Source organism: Myotis brandtii, unplaced genomic scaffold (assembly GCF_000412655.1).
Source record: "Myotis brandtii unplaced genomic scaffold, ASM41265v1 scaffold177, whole genome shotgun sequence".
Classification (NCBI taxonomy): Eukaryota; Metazoa; Chordata; class Mammalia; order Chiroptera; family Vespertilionidae; genus Myotis; species Myotis brandtii.
In genome coordinates this window covers 335,029-343,072 of record NW_005356555.1, presented here as the reverse complement: position 1 = coordinate 343,072, position 8,044 = coordinate 335,029, and positions in this window count along the sequence as shown.

The following is an 8,044-nucleotide window of genomic DNA, read 5'->3' as shown; positions in this document are numbered from 1 at the left end:
AATACTCTTTGTAATACTTTAAGCAATAAAACAATAAATAAACAAACAAACAAACAAACACAGAAGTTGGCTGGAGATACTGGCAAGAGAACCTGGCTATGATGATCACCTGAACGCTGCCTCAGTGTCATTCCTTCTTCGCCGACTCAGTCCACACCTTTGGGAACCCCTGGACCTGCTGAGGCTGGACCCCAACAGCAGCGGATGGATACTGGGGGAAGAGCCGGGCAGGAAGCTGCAGATGGTGGGCCAAGGCCTTTCATTCCGTGTTTGAGAGAAACCTTGGTTCTGTCCTAGCGCAGATCCCTGCAGGGGCCAGACTGCGTGTGCGGTCATGATGTCAGCATACACCCAGGCTCTGGAGGGAAGAAGGCCTGGGAGGAGTTATTCCAGCACTTTTACCCACATGTTCCAAGTCAGCTGAACGCATCAGTCCTTTCAGCCGAAACTGCCTTAGACATTGACCCTTTCATGCCTCAGATTCCACATCTAAATGAAATAATATGGCATTTGTCTTTGTACACTCAAAGAGCAGGCAGCAGACCCCTCTGGGGCAAATCCTGCTTCTTGGGGGTCATCCCCCACACAGCAGCTTGCATGCTGTGGCTGTGGCTGTGGCGAATCCTCAGCCAGTCAGCCTGAGGGTCAGTCCCACCCACTGACATGCCACAGTAATCAAGGCTCAACTACAGCAGGACACATGCAACCTGCTCAAGTAATCACGAAAACTGTGCCACTGGGCCCCACAGGACACCTACTACATAAGGCCACCCTGCCAAGACTCGAAGATATAGCATATTGACCTAATACATAGAAACAGAGAGGCAGCCAAAATGAGGAGACAAAGAAACATGTTTCAAATGAAAGAACAGGAAAAATCTCCAGAAAAAGAGCTAAATGAAATAGAGGCAAGCAATCTACCAGATTTCAGAACATGCTTATAAAGATGCTCAAAGAACTTAGAATTTCAACAAAGCTAGTAAGCATAAAAAGGACATAAAAGCCATAAAAAAGAACCAGTCAGAAATGAAGGCTACAATAACTGAAATTAAAAATGCACTAGAAGCTATCAACAGCAGATTAGATGAAGCAGAGGACTGAGTCTGTAATTTGGAAAGCAAGGTAGCAGAAAACAAACCAGCAAAAAGATAAAAGGATTAAATAAATGAGGATAGTTTAAGGACCTCTGGGACAAAATCGAGCATAGCATTTCCATCATGGGGTAACCAGAAGGAGAAGAGAGAGAGCAAGGGATTTAGAACCTATTTGAAGAAATAATGACAGAGAATTTCCCTAACTTGGCAAAGGCTATAAAAACTATTGGAAAAAAGAATTCCTCTTCCTCTATTGTGACTCACATCTAACTAATAGAATATGGTGGAAATGATGCTATATTAGTTCCGAGAACATAACTTTCATTTGTTAGTCTCCTTCCTGAATCATTCACTCTGGGAGAAGCCAGCTGCCATGTTGTGAGGATACTCAAGCTGCCTTGTGGAAATGATGCTGAAGAGAGGAACTGAAGTTCCAGCCATGTGAGTGAGCCACCTAGAAAGGGGATCCTCCAGCTTCAGTTGAGCTTTCAGAGGACTGCAGCTACATCTGACATCTTGAATGAATTTTCATGAGAGATCCCACATCAACACTTTTTAGCTAAGCTGCTTCTGACCTACAGAAACCTTGAGAGATAATAAATGTATGTTGTTTAAAAAAATGCCATTCTCAGATAACTTTAATACTATATACAAGATTTGGGTCCATAAAGAAGAGAGAGTATTTTAGTAATGACAAATATTTGCATCTCATAGTAGGCCTTAGAATAAGAAATACAAATATTGTTTGGCTTTTTATGTCCAGTCAATCTCTTTGAAAATAGGACCTATGGAGTCTTGGATGATATGCAGTCCCTACAGGAATATCTGAAGTCTAATAAAGAATTCTCTGATCAATTTATTTTGGTAAAAATTCTAAAAAGCTCAGTCACTATTTCCATCACCAAATTCACTTACATTGGAAATAGTGATTCAAAATTCCATCATAAATATTAAGTACATATTATGTGTCCATCAATATACTAGACAATAGGCATGATACCAAAGAAGCATCGAAGTTGGTCCCAGTCCCTGAGCTCAGCCACTCACAACTTAGACAAGTGCACAGAAAATAATCAAGTATAACTTAATGCTCAGATGAGGAGATTGAACAATGCAGGTGGTAGTAGTCAGAAAAGGCCTCATAAAAAAGGGGAAGTTCAACAAATAATGAAAAAGAAGGCTTAGGAAATTAAATTCTATACCTTTGCTTTATCTGCCCCCAATATTGTCTTAAAATGATCAACCCATCCTCAGGGTTCAATCTCTTTCTGGTGAGCTGAGAATCTCTAAAAGAATCAGAAGTAAAAATATTCTACTTTCTACACATCCCATTAAGTAGAAAAAGAGCTACTTGTAGGGTCTTCACATTCATGTGGCAAAGGGATAACTGAACAGCAAATGTGGCCAGTGTCTCTACCCAATGAAACAAGCAAAGTCACAAATAATAGAAATGAAAGGATCACTACAATTTGGCCATCTGGTGGCTGTATTCCATGACCCTCATGAAGTAATCAACTAACACTGGGGTTTGGCAGATCCCTTCTGAGCTGATTCCCTGGGGAAAAAACAAAAAAAAGCAAAACCTCTGAGTGACATGACCATTAATCTATGCTTCATGTGGTTGCCTTACTAAGAGTTTAGTTTTCTCTGAGTCTTAAGAAAATTTTTATGATTAATGGAGGACAATTTGATTTAATAGTAACAGTTCTTTCCCAATTCATTATCCTAAAATATTTGATAATGAAAAATCCTCTATTTTAATTAATTAAACATTTCATGTCTACAGTGTATAAAAAAAAGCACTGGGGATATGACAGTAGGAAAGGAGTATGTCAAAATAAATAATTCCTTTACTTAAAATATAGTATGCTATAATGGGGAAGGTATATCCAGCAAGCATACATCATCTTAAAGGGGAGAGGGAGATGAGGTTGGTGGATCATGTAGTGTTGAAGAAGAATCATACTGAACATGGGTCTGAGGAACTTTGGCTAGCTTTAAGGTTCTAAAATATTGTCTCAGCATCATGGTTCACCCTAGATATCATTTCAGAAGAAAATAACAAATGTTAAAAGCCATTCACAATTTTGCATTCTCAGAAAGTTTGTCAGAATCCCCCTGGCTCAGCTGTGTATGATTGAGCATATTGTCATTGATAAAGAATTTTATTTATTTTTGACCACTTTACCATGTTTTTCTGACCTTTTCAATCTCTTAATTGCAGATGTTTAACATGAGCTTTCCTTGGGCCTGGGGGAAATTCTGAGAATGATCCCTGAGCGTGAGCTCAGTGGTGAGAATTCTGAGAACAGGATGATTGGGACATTTCACATGTGTTTGGAATAATGTAGCTTGACCTAGAAATCCAAACTGTAATCGTGCAAGGCCGACTGCATTTCTGTGTGAGTGGATCCCTTATCATGGGTCGAGTCTGAAATATTCATGACTGGTTACTCTGTGTTCTCATCACCCACTGTGCTTTAACTATATACACTGCCCCTTCCTCATGAGACAGGTGCTAAGGAGATGACCTTCAGCTTCTCCTCTGAAGGAAAAACACCAATTCCTGGGGCAAGGCACTTGACATCCCCAGTTGATCTGTCTTCTGGGAAGTTGTCCAAATATTTCTTTGAAAGTTTCCCATGAATCTCATTAAAAGAATATATACTGTCATCAGGGTCACTATTGGAATCCACCACACAGCAGCCAGCCATTATTGACTCGTGTCCATAAAAAGACAGTGACTTCTAAGAAAATACCCGCGAGTGAAGCCAGGCTGAAAGGCTAGAATAAAGCAGAGCTGGTGTTCCTCAGCTTCTGCAAAGTGGTCTGATGGGTTCTGCTAGTGACTGAGAAATGCTTGCTGGGGTCCCTATGAGGATTCAATCTGTGTTCCCCAAACCATGTTGAAATCTAGGTAAGAGGTTTTGCAGAGCTGTAAAAGCAGCTGGTTTCTGAGGCTCCTCATAGTTAACCCTTCCATTTCTTTGGTTTTGAATAACCCAGGTCCAGCAGCAGCCAGATCTTGATTTCCCTCTCAAAAACTCTGTGTGTGTGTGTGTGTGTGTGTGTGTGTGTGTTGGCCTATTATAAGGCCATCTGTTCATTATAATTACACATTGAATACTGGACTTCAATTATTATCTAACCTGATTTGCTGAGAGCAAGAGCTAATACATCTGTGGTTTATTACAACTTTTTAAAAATCAAAATGCTTTAAAAGAATAAGACCTAGAATACGTTAGGGTTGGAGAAGAAAGAGATATGTGCTAGAAAGAGCATTGGACTTGGAGTCTTGAGTTCTATTGGTGGCTCTTTTGGCCATGGGACCCAGGGCAAGCCACTAACAATATAAGCAGTAGTTTCTATTTTTCAATGTTTTTTTTATTATATCTATCCTGGACTATATAAGGAAAGAAGATGGGTATAGTTCATGTTTCAGAAGTCTCAGACTTCATTTTATTTCATTCACGCATTTATCATCTGAAAATATTTATTCTGTGTATACCAAAGCACTAGTTTTTGGGAATACACTGGTCCCTATGATGGATGAGGCATTTGCCCTTCTGAGGCCCACAGTCGGTCAGCATGCCTCCGGAAGATGTCAGTCTGGCTGTGATAAATCACTGAGGACTAACTAACCAAATTTCAGTCTGTCCCACAACACCATCCTCTTTGGCTTTGTCTCCTGAACCCCCTACAAACTCAAATGCAGACACACCTTCCAATTACCTTCTTAACCTTCTAGTAACTTATCTCTGCGAACTTCCTTACATTCCAATTCATTATCCACCAAATTGTGGTTTAGGGAACATATAAAAGCAACATAACACTTGCCCTCAAGAAGCTTAAAGTTTTTAAAACTCCAACATATAGAGGCGAATATGTAGCCAGATATGTGAGTGAATATTGAGCCCAGTAGAATCTTCTAACACATGATATTTACATGGCTCAGAACCCATGACTCAAATTAGCTTTATGATAACTGAATATAACCTGATTACTTTATGAAAAAGGGCAGTAAAATAATAAACCAGATGTTCTTTATCTCATTACAAAATTGAGGGCAAAGGTAGTCGGATCTTTTATCAATAGAGGAGAGAGTGGCTTCAAGTGGCTAAGATTCCTCAGAGAAATTGAGACCTGATGAGTGAATTAAAAAATTTAGGGCTTGAAAGAAAGCCTGTTGTTACAGTGAGTAGAATAACGTTTGGTGGCTGACAAAGGCCTCCGTGTAGGTGGGGGAGTTACAGAGAGCTTGGTTATAAATAAAGAAAAGGGGAAGTATACTGAAGGATGAAAACAGATATATAAGTGGGTGGAAATTTTACAATTTTACCTTTATTTTGAATGAACTCAATTGTCAAATAAAATTCCTGGATATATTTAATTTACTTAGCAATTCAATAAGCAGATAGAATGTTTTGCTCTCCAGGGTCCCAAGGACAAAAAGGATGTATGCATTCTGACAAAATACATTGATAATACAAATGATTTATCTTTGTAAACTATAGTTCACAGAACTCATTCAAATAACATAGTATAGTCATTTCTAAACAATGTACTTACCTCTATAGTGTGTATATCGAAGAGGGATGTCATCTGTTGGCAGTTCCTAGCCTTATGGAGTTACTCTGTTAAACTTCCTGCAGCTTAGCCATCATTCAGAGGCCTAATAGGTTGCAAGAAGGTAATTGGTTAACTGCAGAACCCTAACATCTTCGGAGGAATGCTGTGAGAGTGTGGACTTAGGAGGGCAAAGGCCACGTCCATCACATGGACTGGTGCATCTCCACAAAGCAGGCAGTATTTTGCACATAGTAGCATGGAATAAATGTTTGTCAAATGATGAATGAAGAAATGAAATAAAACTAAATCTCTGAGACTTTTGAAACACACATCTTCTCCATGTTATATATTCTGGTGTCATCTCAGGATTGAAACTGTAACTCTGTTCACTTTAGGTCTCACAGTTTAACATGTTCTACTTGATTGAAGAATTAACAAATCAGGATTGAAACTGTAACTCTGTTCACTTTAGGTCTCAGAATTAACAAATTAAAAGACTGCTGATTTGCAAGTGGGAAGGAGTACATGGTGGTGATTAGAGAAGACAAGGGAATTATATTCAAGTGGCAACATTTGTTAACGTTAGCTAAAAAATTTATTACAAAATTACTTACTGTATTTCTCATGGCTGTGGATGTCTTAATCTCTTCCTTCTGATAACATATACATCCACATTAGAATTGGGCCTTTTTTCCCAAATGGAGTGTCTTGTGACTTTGAAGTGTTCTAATATCTTGAGATTTCTTTGATAATTATTTATTTTAATTTAATTTTAATCACAGATTATGTTTAATGGTAATTTGCATTAGTTTCAGGTATATAGCATAGTGGTCACATTACTTTACAAAATGTCCCTCCACCCTGCTATTTCAAGTACCCACCTGGCACCATACATAGTTATTACAATATTATTGACTTTATTCCCTATACCATACTTTACATTCCCATGACTATTTTGTAATTACCAATCTGTACTTTTTAATCCCTTCACATTTTTCTACCAATCCCCCAAGCTCCCTCCCTTCTGGCTAGCATCAGTCTATTCTCTGTATCTATGAATCTGTTTCAATTTTATTTGTTTATTTATTTTGTTCTTTAAATTCCATATATAAGTGAAATAATATGGTATTTGTGTTTCTCTGACTTACTTATTTCACTTAGCATAATACCCTCTAGTTCTATCCAGGCTGTCACAAATGGTAAAATTTCATTCCCTTTTAAGGCCGAGTATTTATCCATTGTATATATGTAATACCTCTTCTTTATCCACTCATCTATTAATGGGCACTTGCTTGCTTCTATATCTTGGCATGCACTTGAGAACTCTATCAAGCCTACATTACTCAGCGACCTGGGACCATAGCCTTTGGCTATAATTGTGCTGGGAGGGCTTTGCCCTCCAAGCTGGGACCTGCACATGGCTTTGCCACGAAAGGACCATGCCCTCTCATTAGTCCCAGCTTGAACCTGTCCAAACGCTGTAGCCACTCTCCACAGAAGTGAACATAGGGGTGCATATATTTTTTTGAGTTAATGTTTTGGATTTCTTTGAATATATACCCAGAAGTGAAATATTTGGGTTGTAAGGCAGTTCCATTTTAATTTTTTTTAAAAAATACCCATACTGTTTTCCACAGTAGCTGCACCAATCTGCATTCTCACCAAAGTGCACACGGGTTCCCTTTACTTCACATCCTCACCATACTTGTTATTTGTTGATTTATTGATGCTAGCCATTCTGACAGGTGTGAGGTGATATCTCATTGTGGTTTTAATTTGCATTTCTCTGAGGATTAGTGATGTTGAGCATCTTTTCATATGTCTATTGGTTATCTGTATGTCCTCATTAGAGAATTGTCTATTCAGGTCCTCTGACTATTTATTAATTGGATTGTTTGTTTGTTTTTAGAGTTGAGCTGTATATGTTATTCATAAATTTTGAATATTAACCCCTATTGGATGTATCATTGGTGAATATGTTCTCTCATTCAGTGGGTTGCATTTTCATTTTCTTGATGGCTTTTTATTTTTTTGCTGTGCAAAAACTTATTAGTTTGATGTAGTCCCATTTGTTTATTTTTTTCTTTTGCTTCTCTTGCCTGAGGAGATATATCAGAAAAAAAAATACTGCTTAAAGAAATGTCAGAGATGTTATTGCCTATGTTTTTTTCTAGGAGCTTTGGGTTGTAAGGCAGTTCCATTTTAATTTTTTTTGAAAAATATCCATACTGTTTTCCACAGTAGCTGCACCAATCTGCATTCTCACCAAAGTGCACATGGGTTCCCTTTACTTCACATCTTCACCAAACTTGTTATTTGTTGATTTATTGATGCTAGCCATTCTGACAGGTGTGAGGAGATATCTCATTGTGGTTTTAATT